The 16178-nt window shown below is 35.7% G+C and overlaps 1 pseudogene; it reads right to left on the bottom strand.

The window, feature by feature from the left end:
• Positions 1 to 8479: 8479 nt before the first annotated feature.
• LOC109675249 (arginine/serine-rich coiled-coil protein 2-like) lies at positions 8480 to 14173 on the bottom strand (annotated as a pseudogene).
• Positions 14174 to 16178: the final 2005 nt, after the last annotated feature.

Below are 16178 nucleotides of genomic sequence, written 5' to 3' on the forward strand. Positions count from 1 at the left end.
TTTTCCCTGGGTGGGGGTTGGTCTGCCCAGGAGGCTATGCTGATCTGGCCCAGGGTTGTCTGTAGAAGTACCATGTACCACTTAGCTCACCTTGTGGTCCGCATCTTCCCAAGCCGTCTGGGCGCTGGTGTCTGGCGGTGGCGCAGGAGCCCTCCTGTTTTCTCCGTTCAACTTGAAGTGGAGATGCTATGTGCAGGCTGGTGTGGAGGAAACAAAGTTTTGCCTCTTGTCGGTAGTTTTTCCTGTAAGGTGTATCTCCAACATCTCTCCAAGATTTTACTTTAGGAGGCACACTTTCTGCTTCCTCCCTCTAGCCGCCATCTTGGAATCTGTCCTTGTTTTTCTATAAATCCCCCTTTCTCTTTCTCTTCTAAAAATCATTTGTTCTCCAAGAAGTGCCCCTCTGTTCCTCCCTATTCCCTATTTAAGATAATATATAAGTCCTAAATTTAAACTACTTCCTAGAGTCACATTTCTTTATGAGCTCCCATATGCATGTGCATAATTAAATTTGTTTTTTCCTCTTACTAATCTGTCTTTTGTCAGTTTAATTTGCTGACCTCCAAACACTGAACCTAAGTGGGTAGAGGAAAACTTTGTCCTTCTCAGCAATAGCCATCATACTATGAGGCAAATCAAGCTAGCCCTAGTAGAGAGATCACACAGAGAGACTCAGTATGGAGAAGAACTGTTGCCCCCAGCTGTCAGCCAACATCAACTGCCAGATAGGTGAATGAACTAATCTAGAGATGGTTCCGGTCCCCAGCCTTTGAGTATTCCAGCTGAGGCACAGACATTATAGAGCAGAGACAAACCAGATAGACCTTTCCCACTGTGCCCTATCCAAGTTCCTGACCCAGAAAGTTCATGAGAATAATAAAATGCTTGCTTTATGCTTCTAAGTTTTGGGGTAATTAGATATGCAGCTATAGTAACTGGAATAGGTGACATACATGCAAAAATGCAATAACACGTCTATAGGGTAATTTTTTAAGCACAGCTCTATGAATCATTATTATTTAATATTGTCAAGTATCAGCTTGACTTGACTTTATATACATTATTTCATTTAATTCTCACAAGTTGCTTACAGGGTTGGTCGTATTATTTTTATCCATACTATATAGCTGAGTAAAGTGAACTCAGTGAGATAAATAACTTCCCTGGAGCCATGCAGTTAAAGTGGACATGCTTTCTACTATGTCTACACTGCTTCCTCAGGAAGACCTATATTTTAAATATGCAGCAAAAGATAGCATGCCTAGAATTTGATTACAGAAATCTTTCTCAAATTCCCCATGTTTATCTCTCCCAACTTCCATAAAACCATGTTCACTGAATGCCTGTGGTTGTTAACATTAGCTTCTGATTATTTTCCCTATTTTCTAAGTTTTCTGAACACAATATTCCTATAATCTCTACCTCAAGGTAGAGTAGTTTGGGTTTGTCTCTTAGTCACATCCCTGATGTAATAACATCATTGAAAAGCTTCCCTTTTTTCTGAAAGACTCAATCAGGAATGCAATCTCTTCAAAGGGAGCATTTACCACTTTTTCCTTGTTTATCTTTTAGACACTACATCCTTCAGTGCCTAGTAGAAACCCTGGCACATGCCCAATTTTACTCATTGGAACTCTTATTAGACAAATGTGAAAGCATCTAGATTGGTCCTTCATGCCTTTCAAAAATTCTTTCCTACTTTCCATTCTCTATACCTTTGTCCTGCCTTCTGAGAGAAATGTTTCAACTCAATTTCCTAGCTTACAGATCTAATCTTCATTTGTGTCCATACAGCTACTCACTTTATCTATTGACAAATCATTTATTTAGATTTTAATTGATAAGCATATTTTCTTTTAAATTGGCATGTAATAATTGTATACATCCAATGTTTTAAACATAAATACACTCGGTAAGGTTCAAATCAGGGTAATTAGTATCTCTATCACTTCCAAAATTCGTCATTTCTCTGTGGTGGGTAAGAACCTTCAAATTCCTCTCCAAGATATTTTGAAATATATGTTATTGTTAATTAGATTAGCCTCACTGTGCAGTAGTACAGCAGAACCTTTTCCTGAATATCTAACTGTAACTTTGTATCCATTGACCAACCTCTCCCCATGACCCACTCTCCCAAGACAAGACTCTTTTATTTCAACAGTTAATTACTTTTTAAATTTTTTTGTTTTAATTTACTTGATATTTCATTTATTTTCAAAACAACTCTCATATTATTCTATTTCATAGATAAATTTGGCCAATGTGCACAAGGTCATGCAACCAGTGAGCTATAGAACTGGGATTTGAACTCAGATCTAACTCCAAAGTCCACATACTAGCTTCTTTCTACTATACTAGTGGTTCCCAAAATTGCCTGAATATTAGAATCACCAGAGTATATTTTTAAAATACTAATGCTTAGGACTCACACCACGCCAATTAATTCATAGCCAAAAGTTTTGTAAAGGCTTCCCATCTGATTCTGTTGCAAAGCCAGGGTTGAGTACCACTACACTTTAGAAATTATTTGTTTTTATTTTTATTGTAAAGCATTTTAGTGAAATAAATGTGTTTACATCCCTTTAATATATTAATCTATTTCCTAAATAACATAGAATAATTAAATACTATACATCAATTCTGTCTTTTAAGATAGTAGGAAAAGAGTATTTCAATAAATTTGTCGATCCTTTCACCTTCCTATTATATTTTTGCTTACCATGATATTGCCTGTAGCATAACTATTCTTAAAAAATAATTTCTAGACAATGTTTTTAATTGCAATTGCAAAATGCCATAGAAACCATAAAACACATTCAAACAAGACCAAATAACTAACACCAGTTTTGAGAAAATGATAGTTATTATCATCACCACACAGCTTATTTGTGCTGGATTATGTAACAAGTAGTCAGATCTTCTAAAGAACATATATGTAACATTTCTTTCATATTTCAAGACATGAAAATAATTGTACAAAGTCTCATACAAAAGTGTACAACATGAACTGGAGGCAGAGAGTACCGGCTTCACAAGTGTGAATCCCTGAGTTCAAACCACAATACTATAAAAAGAAAAATGTACATAAGAGAGCGGACATGAAAAAATTATGTATGAGATTTTATCCCACCTGCATCTTTAACACATTTGAAAAGTAGAATTCATGAATTTAAAAATACTTTCCTTTCATAGTCCTGTCAAGTTTAATATAAGTGGATTTAACCTGATTACAACACTAACATCAGTACCACTGATCTTATATTTACAAAATATTGTACTTTACAATAAATTAAAGTCAGTGCAACAATTATTCAAGCTCGAAAGGTAGTTATTTGGTAAACAAGGACCTGATATCAGAATAAAAATTTTTGTCTGGTTTTGGGATGATGTAATACTGACTTCATAGAGTTCAGAAGTGTTCTTTCTCTTTCTATTTCGTGGAAAAGTTTAAGGAGAGTTGGTGTTAGCTCTTCTTAAAAGGTCTGGTAGAATTCAGTGGAGAATATGTCAGGTCCTGCACTTTTCTTTCTTGGTAGACTCTATTGCTGCTTCAGTTTCATTATATGTTATAGATCTGTTTAGGTGATTAATATCCTCTTGGTCCAGTCTTGGATGGTCATAAGTATATAGAAATTTGTTCACTTCTTCTAGATTTTCTAATTTCCTCGAATACAATTTCTGAAAGTAGTCTCTGATGATTCCCTGGATTTCCCTGGTGGTTGTTTTACTTCCCCTTTTTTGTTTCTGATTTCACTCATTTGGTTCTTTTCTGTCCTCATTTTAGTCAGATTTGCTGACTAAAATGAACAAATCAATCTTGCCTATTTTTTCAAAGAAACAGCTTTTTGTTTTGTTTATTCTTTGTATGATTTTGTTGGTCTCTGTTTTATTGATTTCAGCCCTATTTTTATTGTTTCTTTCCTTCTGCTTGTTTTGTATTTTGCTTGTTCTTATTTTTATTGGAGCTTGAGATTTAGCATTAGATCATTTATTTGAGATCTTTCTGTCCTTTTAAAATATACACTCATGGCTATAAGCTTTCCTCTTAGGAATGCCTTTGCTGTGTCCCATGGGTTTTGTAGGTAGTGTTTTCATTATCATTAAATTCCAGGAACTTTTTGATTTCCTCCCTTATTTCTTCTATGACCCACTGATCAGTGAGCAATGTGTTGTTCAACCTCCAATTGTTTGTGTATTTTCTGCTGCTGCTTTTGTTGTTGAGTTCTAGTTTTATTGTGTTGTGATCAAATAATATGCAGGGAGTTATTTCAATTTTCTTATATTTGTTGAGACTTGCTTTGGGCTAAGATATGGTCTATTTTGGAGAAAGTTCCATGGGCTGCTGAGAATAATGTATATTGTGCTGTTGCAAGGTGCCAAAAACATACAATGGAGAAAAGACAGCATCTTCAACAAATGTTGCTGGGAAAACTGGTTATCTGCCTGCAGAAAACTGAAACTAGATCCCTTCCTGTCACCCTGTACTACTATCAACCTAAAGTAGATTAAGGACCTTAATATCAGACCTGAAACCTTGAAGCTAGTACAGGAAAGAGCAGGGAATACACTGGAAGAAACAGGGATGGGCAAGGACTTCCTCAGTAGAACTCAAGCAGCTTAGCAACTAAGAGAGAGGATTGACATATGGGACTATATAAAATTAAAAGGCTTCTGAACAACAAAAGAAATGGTCTCTAAATTGAAGAGGCCACCCACAGAGTGGGAGAAAAATCTTTGCTAGCTATACATCAGGAAAAGGACTTGTAACCAGAATATACAGAGACCTCAAAAGACTAAACTCCCCCAAAATCAATAAACCTATAAAGAAGTGGGCAACTGAACTAAACAGAACTTTTTCAAAGGAAGAAATCCAAATGGCTAAAAAACACATGAAGAAATGTTCACCATCCCTGGCCATAAAGGAAATGCAAATGAAAACCACACTAAGATTCCACCTTACTCCTGTTAGAATATCTACCAATAAGAACACCACCAACAACAAATGTTGGCTAGGATGTGGGGGAAAAGGACCCCTCATACACTGCTGGTGGGAATGTAAGTTAGTACAACCACTATGGAATACAATATGGAGGCTTCTTAAAAAACTAAACATAGATCTGCCATATGATCTAGCAATATCACTCCAAGGAGGCACCTGAAGGAATGTGACTCAGGTTATTACAAAGGCACCTGCACACCCATGTTTATTGCAGCACTATTCACAATAGCCAAGCTATGGAAACAGCCAAGATAACCCACTACTGATGAATGGATTAAGAAAATATCGTATTTATATACAATGGAATTTTATTCAGCAACAAGGATGCATGAAATTTTGTCATTTGAAGGTCAGTGGATGGAAATGGAGAACTTCTTAAGTGAAGTTAGCTAGCCTCAGAAGTCCAAAAATCCTCATATGCAGATTATAGACCTAAAACAAATGCAGCAATATTATTGGACTTGGGTCACACTAAGGGGAGACCACACACGGGAGGGATAGGGCAAGGGAAGGAAACCTAAAACTTGAATGTGGTTGATGTGCTTACTGTATAGGAACAAATATAGTAATCTTAAACTGGCCAAGGCCACAATGGGAGGTGAACTAGGGAGTAGTGAAGAGGACTGATAGAAATTAACCAATTTGGGTTGTAATACATATATGCATGGAAACAACACACAGAATCTCCCTATATAGTTATCTTTATCTCAAACTAGTAAAATGACAGGTTTTTCTTATTATGTTTTATGTTTTGTATTTTCTTTTGTATTTTTATTATTCATTTATTCACATGTGCAAACATTGTTTGGGTCATTTCTCCCCACTGCCCCTGCCCCCAACACTCTTCCCCCCAGCCGCCCTCACTTCCAGGCAGAACCTGTTCTGTCCTTATCTCTAATTTTGTTGAAGAGAAGACATGAGCATAATGAGGAGGACAAAGCATTTTTAGCTAGTTGAGTTAAGGATAGCTATTCAGGAAGATTCCTAGCATTGCTTTCATGTACACATGTGTTACAAGCCATGTTGATTCATCTCTAACTGATCTTTATACTGGTTCCTGATCCCCTTCTCATGTTGATCCCTGTCACTTTAAGGTTTCTGTATTAGTTCCTCTGGAGTGGGGATATCAAATTGTTTCATGTTTTGGGTTTTCTCCTGCTCCCCATACCTCCCATATGTGCTCTCCCCTTATCATGTGATCCAAGTCCAACAACATTGCTGTATTTGCTCTAGATCTAAAGTCCGCATATGAGGGAGAAAATATGAATTTTGGTCTTCTGAGCCTGGCTAATCTCGCTCAGGATGATGTTCCCCAGTTCCATCCACTTACTTGGGAATGATAAGATTCCATTCTTCTTCATGGCTGAAGAATTATTATTATTATTATTCCATTGTGTATAAATACCACATTTTCTTAATCCATTTGCCAGTAGTGGGGCATCTTGGTTGTTTCCATAACTTGGATATTGTGAATAGCGCTGCAATAAACATGGTGTGCAAATGCCTGTGGAGTAACTTGTGCTGCATTCCTTCAGGTATATCCCAAGGAGTGGGATTGCTGGATCATATGGCAGATCTACATTTAGATTTTTAAGAAGCCTCCAATTTCTTTTCCAGAGTGGTTGCACATAGCTTGCATTCCCACCAACAGTGTATGAGGGTTCCTTTTTCCCCACATCCTCACCAACACTTGTTGGTAGTGTTTTTGATGATGGCTATTCTAACAGGGGTGAGGTGGAAATCTTAGTGTGGTTTTGATTTGTATTTCCTTTATGGCTAGAGATGGTGAGCATTTCTTCATGTGTTTTTGGCCATTTGAATTTCTTCTTTTGAGAAAGTTCTGTTTAGTTCAGTTGCCCAATTTCTTATTGGTTCATTGATTTAGGGAGAGATTAGTTTCTTAAGTTCCCTGTATATTCTGGTTATCAGTCCTTTGTATGATGTATAGCTGGCAAATATTTTCTCCCACTCTGGGGGTGGTCTCTTCAGTTTAGACACTATTTCTTTTGTTGTGCAGAAGTTTTTTAATTTTATGAAGTCTCATTTGTCCTTCTTTCTCTTAGTTGCTGGGCTGCTGGGGTTCTATTGAGGAAGTCCTTGCCTATACCTATTACTTCCGGGGTGTTTCCGGCTCCTTCCTGTACTAACTTCAGACTTTCGAGTCTGATATTAAGATCCTTGATCCATTTTGAGTTGATACTAGAACAGAGTGATAGACATGGATCTAGTTTCAGTTTCTTGCAGATGGATAACCACTTTTCCCAGCAACATTTGCTGAAGAAGCTGTCTTTTCTCCACTGTATATTTTTGGCACCTTTGTCAAAAATGAGGTGGGTATAGCTGTATGGATTCATAGCTGGGTCCTCTATTCTGTTCCACTGGTCTTCATGTCTGTTTTTGTGCCAGTACCATGCTGTTTTTATTGCTATTGCTGTAATATAGTTTGAAGTTGGGTATTGTGATATCTCCAGCATTGCTCTTTTGGTGAGTATTGCCTTGGCTATTTGTGGTCTCTTGTGTTTCTAAATGAACTTTAGGGTAGATTTTTCAATCTCTGTGATGAAAGTCATTGGGATTTTGATGGGAATTGCATTAAACATGTAGATTGCTTTTGATAGTATAGCCATTTTTACTATGTTGATTCTACCAATCCATGAGCATGGGAGAGCTTTCCATCTTCTGTAGTCTTCCTCGATCTCTTTCTTCAGGGGTTTGTAATTCTCCTTGTAGAAATCATTTACATCCTTTGTTAAGCTTACTCCTAGGTATTTTTTAAAGGCTATTTTGAATGGAATTGTTTCCATATATTCCTTCTCAGTTTGTTTGTTGTTGGTGTATAGAAAAGCTAATGATTTTTGTAAGTTGATTTTGTATCCTGCCACATTGCTCTAGCTGTTTATGGTGTCTAGGAATTTTTGGGTAGAGTTTTTTGGGTCTTTAAGGTATAGAATCATATCGTCAGCAAATAGGGATACTTTGACAGTTTCTTTACCTATTTGTATTCCTTTTATTTCTTCTTCTTGCCCAATTGCTCTGGCTAGGAATTCCAGGACTATGTTGAATGGGAGTGGAGATAGTGGGCACCCTTGTCTTGTTCCTGATTTTAGGGGAAATGTTTTCAGTTTTTCACCATTAAGTATGATGTGGGCTGCAGGCTTATGTTTTTTCTTCTACAAAATCAGAGAACAAGAGGGCAGAACAGGTTCTGCCAGGAGATGGGCAGGGAGCAAGGGAGGGTGGGACGGGGAGGGGGAAGGAAGAGGTGGTACAAATAATGTATACACATGTAAGTAAATGCAAAAATGATACTTGTTGAGACTGTTCTGGACATTGTGGGAGGGAAAAGAGAGCAGCAGTGGAGGGAGTGAATTCAAATATGATATAGTTGATACATTGTATGAACTTTTGCAAATACCCCAATGTACTCCCACCCAGCACAACAATCAAAAAAAGAATAATTCTATAAAGTTCTAAGCTTTTTCAAACTATATCCATTCTTTGCATTGAATATGTGAAACCAAAATCAATTCCTCTTTGTGTGTGGGTTTATGATCTTACAAATTCATATTGAACATCAAGATTTCTAAATACTTTTTGCTTCAAAGTCCTGTAACTTTCTTTATCAACTGAGCAATGTGTAGCTTCATCTCACTCTTCATGCCCATTAATATCTTAAATTTGACATTTTAGTCCTCTTTGGCAAAATTCTATTTCTCCCACACTTCAGCACACTGAGATTGTCCCTTCTTTTTTGTCTTGCTAAAGTATTGTCCTTTTTTTTCTCTTCTTTTAGCAAATTTCACTGAGCTTACAGCTGCTGGGTTATAGTAGCTGGGCACAACTAATTTTGCTTCTGTCTATGCTTTAGTTTGCAAGTCTTCCATTTGAGCCGCCATAACTGAGGGAGTCATTTGTGTCCCTGATACCAACAAGACGGCAACATTGAGAGCAGAAATTCCTGTAACTGCAGCAGCTGCAGCTGTTTCTTATTGATTTTGTTTTTTCAATCATTCCTTTTTCCCACTGTTCTTGTGCTTTAAACTTCTGGTAAATCTTGGTTTTTCAATTCTCTTCTTTCTATTTGGACTTCTACTCCTTGTCCTACTTTTGCTTCTAGTCCTGTCTGTGTCTTGGTCTTGAGCAGGAACAAGATCCACCATTTTCTTTCTCTGTTTCTGGATTGAGATGTCTTCCATTCCCTAATTCTAGATAGAGACTTGGTGCTTCCTGCTTCTACCACCATGGCACCTTTCATGGGACCTAGATTTTGAGTGACTTCTGCCTCATGATGGCTTTCTTTCTTTGACTTATGTCACCATTTTCAGATGAATTTAGTCTCTCTCCTTTATCAGAAGAATATTCTTTGTCATTACATTCCTCAGATTTATGTTTCTTAGATGATTTGTCTTTGGATTCAGGTCATGAAGTAAGCTTATTATTTTGCTATCAGAGTCTGCAGGGGCTTTAGTTCAGTTTCTTCACACATTAGCGCACATTTTGCTTCTGCTCCAGCTTCTGTGTTTTCTTCTTTCATTATCTTTCCTTCATTTTCTTTCTCTTGACCTTTGTCATGATCTTGAATAATGATCTTTTGAGGCTCACCACAATCCAGAGTCCTGACCTGCTTCCCAATGGACTAAGCCACTCATGAAAGACCTGGCTGGCCCAAAAAGGATGAGGCCCATCATGTCAGGCAGCTTGCTGGGAGCTGTTTCTCTTCTTGACTAGGTATGCTATATGTTTTCTGGAGCATCTGATTGCTTACATTCTGCTTTTTTTTCTTTTCTGTGTAATATAAAAATTATTTTGAAGAAATACAATAATTATCTTATTTCATACTTGCTTTGAATTAAGAAAAAAGGATTAAGAAATCCAACATGCTATGCCATGCCATGCAATGCATGGTGTTCTAGGCCAGGAATCCCAGAACTCAGGAGGCTGAGGTGAGAGGATTGTTAACTCATGGTGAGTCCAGCCTACAGAGTGAGAATTTGTTTCAAAATGAAGAAAGAAATGAAAAGAAATGTACCACTCCTTCGAAATTGTACAAATTTGGAAATCAATCTATGTAATCAGCCATAATTAATAGACTAAAGGAGAAAAGTCACATGATCATAACAATGGCTTCCAAAAGAGCATTTGATAAAATTCAAGACCAATTCATGTTTTTTAAAAACTGAAAGAAAGCCATAGAAATAAAGACAAACTTGATCAACTTGATTTAGAACATCTACAAAAAACACCCTTTCAGCTAACATCACACCTGATGGTAAACACTGAATTTTTTTTCCAGCTAAGATTGAAAACAAGTTAAAGATGTCCATTCTCATCACTGCCACTTAATATAGTACTGGAAGTTTCAGCTAGTTCAATTAGACAAGACAGAAAAGTAAAAGCATTAAGATTGGAAAGAAATAAATAAATCCACCTTTATTTAAATATGACATGATGATCTATGGTAATTACAAAAAACTTCTGTAACTGTTAAGTGAATTTGACAGAGTGATAAGGTATAAAAGCAACCTACAAAAATCAATTGCTTTTCTAGATGATAACAATAAGCATGTAAAAAGCCAAAATTTAAATATGCTACCATTTATAATCCTTAAAATGAGATATTTAAGTGTAAATCTAACAAAATATTTACAGAGCATGTATGTTGAAAATTTTTTAAATTACAGTAAGGAAAGAAATCAAAGAAGATCTAAATAAATGGGGAGATATACTTTGTACATGGAGTGGAAGACTCAATATAATAAAGATGTCAATTCTCTCCAAATTTTCATATTAGTTTAACAACTAGTATAAAAATACTGGCAAGATTTTTATATAGACAAAATTATTATAAAATTTAAATGGAATGTTGAAAGACTTAGAATTGCAAAAACAATTTTAAAAAAGAAAATGGAATCAGTCTACTTGATTTATAGGCATTAAATAGGCACAGTAATCAAACTGGTATTAGAGGAGGCACAGATGCTTAGAAGTATGGAATAGAATAAGGAACCCAGAAACAGACTCATACTAATACACCTAACTGATTTTAAAGTTTTAATTGACACATAGTAATTGTATTTATGGGACAATTTGATACATGAATATATGCAATATACACTTATTAAATAAGGATGTTAGCATTTCCATTGCCTCAAACATTTATTATTTGTTAGTGTTGGATACCTTACAACTCCTCTCTTATAGTTATTTTGAAATATATAGTAAATTGTAAGCAGTAGGAGAAAAATGAAAAGTCACATATGAGGATCTCCCTTTAGACTAACAGCAGATTTCTGAGCAGCAACCTTATAATACACAAGAGAATTGGATAATATATTCAGAGTTCTAAAAAGAAAAAAACCTGCCAACCAAGAATATGGTTCACAGCAAAGCTGTCTTTCAAAAATGAGTGAGGAATAGTCTTTCCCAAACAAGCAAAAATTGAGGTAATTAATCACCACTAGACTAGATTTACAAGAGATGCTTAAGGGAATACATTTGGTAGCAAAAAGACAGTAAGTCCTATTATTAAAACACACAAAGGTATAACATTCATTGGTATAGCAGATACACAAATGAGAAAGAGAAAAGAATCAAATATGATCAATACAAAGAATCACCAAACCACAAAGTTTAACAATAAGAGAGGAAGAAAAAGAACAAAGGATACACAAAAGAAGCAGGAAACAAATAAGAAAATGATAGGAGTAACTTCTAACCTTGATTGTAAACATATTAAATCCCCCAATTAAAAGATATAGACTGGCTAGATGGGTTTAAAAAAATACAAGACCCAAATATATGTTGCCTATAAAGAAACATATATCACTGGTAAAGACACACATAGATTGAAAGTAAAGAGGTTGAAAAAAGATATTTCACACAAATGGAAACCAAAAGCAAATAGGAAGTACTTGCTGTAAATAGTAAGTAGTCATAACAGATAGTATAAACCTGAAATCATAAAAAGAGACAAAGAATATTGTCATTTGATAAAAGTATTGATTCAGTAAGGGGATAGTGTAATCATAAATATATTGTGCCCCAAACCAGACCTCCCAACTATATAAAGTGAATATTATTATATCTATAGGTAGAGATAGACTCCAACATAATAATAGTTTGAGACTTTATACCACTTTCATTTTGATAGAAAAATGACTCCAGAAAAAAAGCATTAAGAAAACATCAGAACCAGGCACTAGTGACTCACAATTATGTAATCCTAGCTACTTTGAAGGCAGAAATCAGGAGGATTGAGATTCAAAGCCAGCCCTTGAATATTTGCCAGGGCAAATATTTCATGAGACCCTATCTTGAAAAAACCTATCACAAGAAAGGGTGGGTGGAGTGGTTCAAGGTGTAGGCCCTGAGTTCAAACCCCAGAACCGCAAAAAAAAAATTAGAGTTAAACTATACCATACTCTAGACTAAATAGACACTTACAAAACATTTTATCCAAGAACTGCAAAATACACATTCTCATCAGCATATGAAATGATGTGTTGGATACACCATTTGTTGGGCCAAAAAGCAAGTCTCAAAAAATTCAAGAAAGTCCAAGTCAAAGCATGCATCTTCTTTGACCACAAGGAATAAAACTAGAAATTAACAAGAGAAACTTTAGAAATTTAGAAATTGTACAAATATATGGAACGTAAATAACATGCTCCTGGGTGGTCAATGGGTCAACAAAGAAATCAGAGGGGAAATTTAAGAAATTTTTGACAAATGAAAATATAAATATAACATACCAAAACGTATGTACTATGGTTTGGATATGGTTTGAGTGTGCCCTCCAAGGGTTCATGTTGAAGCTTGGCTCTCAGTTTGGGAATGCTGGGAGGTAATGACAACTTTAAAAGGTAAGACCTAGTGAAGAGGGCCTAGGTCATTGGGGGTGCTACCTTCAGAAAGCATTATTGCTCACTGTTGAGCATTAATCAGGAAACATTTCTTTCAAAATATTACTGCTTATTGACATGCACCTGGTCATCCAAAAGCTCTGAGGGAGAGTTACAAGAAGATTATTAGCATTTCTTTCATGTCTACTAACACAAAATCCATTCTGTAGCCCAGGAATCAAGGAGTAAATCCAACTTTTAAATCTTATTATTGAAGAAATAGATTTCATAGGGCTATAACAGCCATAGGTAGTGATTCTTCTGATGGATCTGGGCAAAGCAAATGGAAAACTTTCTGAAAAAGATTCACTAATCCTGATGCCATTAAGAACATTCATGATTCATGGAAGGAAGCCAAAACATCAACATTAACAAGAGTTTGGAAGTAGTTGATTCCAACCCTTATTGATGTCTTTGAAGGATTCAAAGGCCTCAGTGGAGGAAGTAATAGCAGAAGTGGTAGAAATAAGAGAAATACAATTAGAAGTAAAGTCTGAAGATAGGTCTAAATTATTGAAATCTCACTGGGCATGGTAGTGTATGCCTGTAAATCCCAGCATTTGGGAGGCTGCAGCAAAAGGAATGCAAGATCGAAACCAGCCTAGACTGCATAAGGAGTTCTAGGTCACCCTGGGCTAAATAGCAAGGCCAATCTCAAAAAATAATACCAAAATTTATTCCAATTTTGTGATAAAAATTTAATGTATGAAAAGTTGCTTCTTATGTATGAGCAAGGAAATGGGTTTCTTAAGATGACATCTCTTGGTGAAGAGACTGTGAACACTGTTAAAATGACAACAAATGATTTAGGATTTTACATAACCTTAATTGATAAGTTAGTAGCAGAGTTTGAGGGGATTGGCTCCATTTTTTTTGCCTGTGTGTGTAACTGCAGTTTGAACTCAGAGAATTGAGCTTGCAAAGCAATCAGGCACTCATAAAGCAGGAGCTCTACCGCTTGAACCATACCTCCAGTCCATGTCGCTCTGATTATTTTGGAGATGGGGTCTTGAGAACTATTTTCCCAGGGTGACTTTGAACTGTAATCCCCTGATCTCAGCCTTCCAACTAGTTAGGATTACGGGTGTGAGCCACTGGCTCTTGGCTGATTGGCTCTAATTTCAAAAGAACTTCTATTGTAGGGAAGGTGCTCTCAAACAACGTAGCATGCTACAAAGAAATCTTCCATGAAAGAAAAAAGTCTATCTATAAGGCAAATTTCACTTATTTTATGAAATTACCAACCACCCCAACCTTCAGCAACCACCACCATGATCAGTCAACAGCCATCAGAACTGAGGCAAAATTCCCCACCAGCAAAAAGATTACAATTTGCTGAAAGCATGAGTGATCTTTAGCATTTTTAGTAAGAAAATATTTTAACATTAAGGTATACACCATTTTTAGACATACTGGTATTGGGCACTTAATACACTACAGTATAATGTAAACATAACTTTTATGTGTACTGGAGAACCCAAAATATTCATGTGATTTGCTTAATTTCAATATTCACTTTATTGAAGTGTTCTGGAACTAAAACCACAGTATCTCAAAGGTATCATTGTATTTGAAAAATGCTCAACATCACTAATCATCAGGGAAATGCAAATCAAAACTACAATGAGGTGATATTGTCTCATTCTAATTAAAAATGTTACTGTCAAAAAAGATTAAAAGTAATAAATTCTAGCAAGAGGTACTCTCACACAATGTTGGAATGTAAATTAATATAGCCATTATGGAAAACAGTATGGAAGATTCTCGGACAATCTCAAAACAGAACCACCTTATGAACCAACAACCCCAATACTGGTTATATATCCAAAGGAAATGAAACCAGTATGTCAAAGAAGCATTTGCACGCCTATGTTTATAGTAGCACTATTCACAATAGCCAAGAAATGGAATAAAGCAAGGTGTCTATTGACAGATGAATGGGTAAACACAATATGTTATATGAACACAATGAAATACTATTCAGCCATCAAAATGAAATCCTGTCATTTGTGGCAACACAGATAAAGCAAGGGCAAAAAGACAAATACTGCATGTTGTCGTTTTTATGATGAATCTAAAAGATGGTTTCATAGAAGAGGAAAGTGGAAGAGTGGTTACCAGAAGCTGGGAAAGGTTGGGGAGAAGGAAAAGGAGAGATGATGATTAATGGGTACAAGTGTGCAGATGGATAAAATAAATAACTTCTAATGTTCTATAGTAGCAGGATAATTATGGTTAAAAACAATTAATTGTATATTTCCAAATAGAAAGAATTTTGAATGTTCCTGACAAAAAGCAATGACAATTCTTTCAGGTGATAGATATCCTGAATACCATGATCTGATGCTCAAACATTGTCTACATGAATTATAACAGCATGGTGCACATTAAAATATGCACAAATATTATGTGTCAATTGAAAATAAAAATATTATCACTTAAGAAAACTAGAAAAATCCAAAATGTCCCCCAATAGGTGAATGAGTATGCAAAATGTGGTACATGCTTACCATGAAATACTATTCAATGACAAAACAAAATAGACTTTTGGCATATCTAACAACTTGGATTTATCGGAGGGAAATTAGACTGAACAAAGGCCAATTTTGGAAGTTGAAATTTTTGATTCCCGTTATATAGCCTTCTCAAAATGACAAAATATTAAATGTGGAAAATAGATTAGTGATTTCCAAAGGGTTAGGAAATGAAAACAAAAGTACAATGAAATATCATCTCATTCCAATTATAAATGCTATCATCAAGAGACAAAAAGCAAATTCTGGCAAGGATGTAGAGAAAGGGGTACTTTCATACATTGTTGGAATGTAAGTTAATCTAGCCATTATGGAAAGCATATGTAGGATTCTCAAAAAAAAAATCTAAAAATGATCCATATCATCCAGCAATCCCAATATTGGTTATACATCTCAAGGAAATGAAACCAGAAGGAGGAAATAGGTGTGCTATGTATGGCTAACAAGATATGGCACGAGAAATACTTGAGGTGACAAATAGTTATTTTTGACCATGATGTCTTTTTACAAATCAATACACATAGTGAAATAACATAAAACTATGCACATTTTACAATTATGAAATTGCCGATTTTCAAATCCAAGAGTGGAAGTCGCAGCTCTTGGCAGTGGCTGGAACATCAAGAGTTCTGGACAAGCATAGGCTACATAGCAAAACTGTCTCAAAAAACAACAACAAAAAATATTTACTGAGAGCTATTCAAGCTCTATTATTAATAGTTCATGGATATTATTGCTGCATAA

The sequence above is a fragment of the Castor canadensis genome, chromosome X (genome assembly GCF_047511655.1).
Source record: "Castor canadensis chromosome X, mCasCan1.hap1v2, whole genome shotgun sequence".
NCBI classification, from domain to species: domain Eukaryota; kingdom Metazoa; phylum Chordata; class Mammalia; order Rodentia; family Castoridae; genus Castor; species Castor canadensis.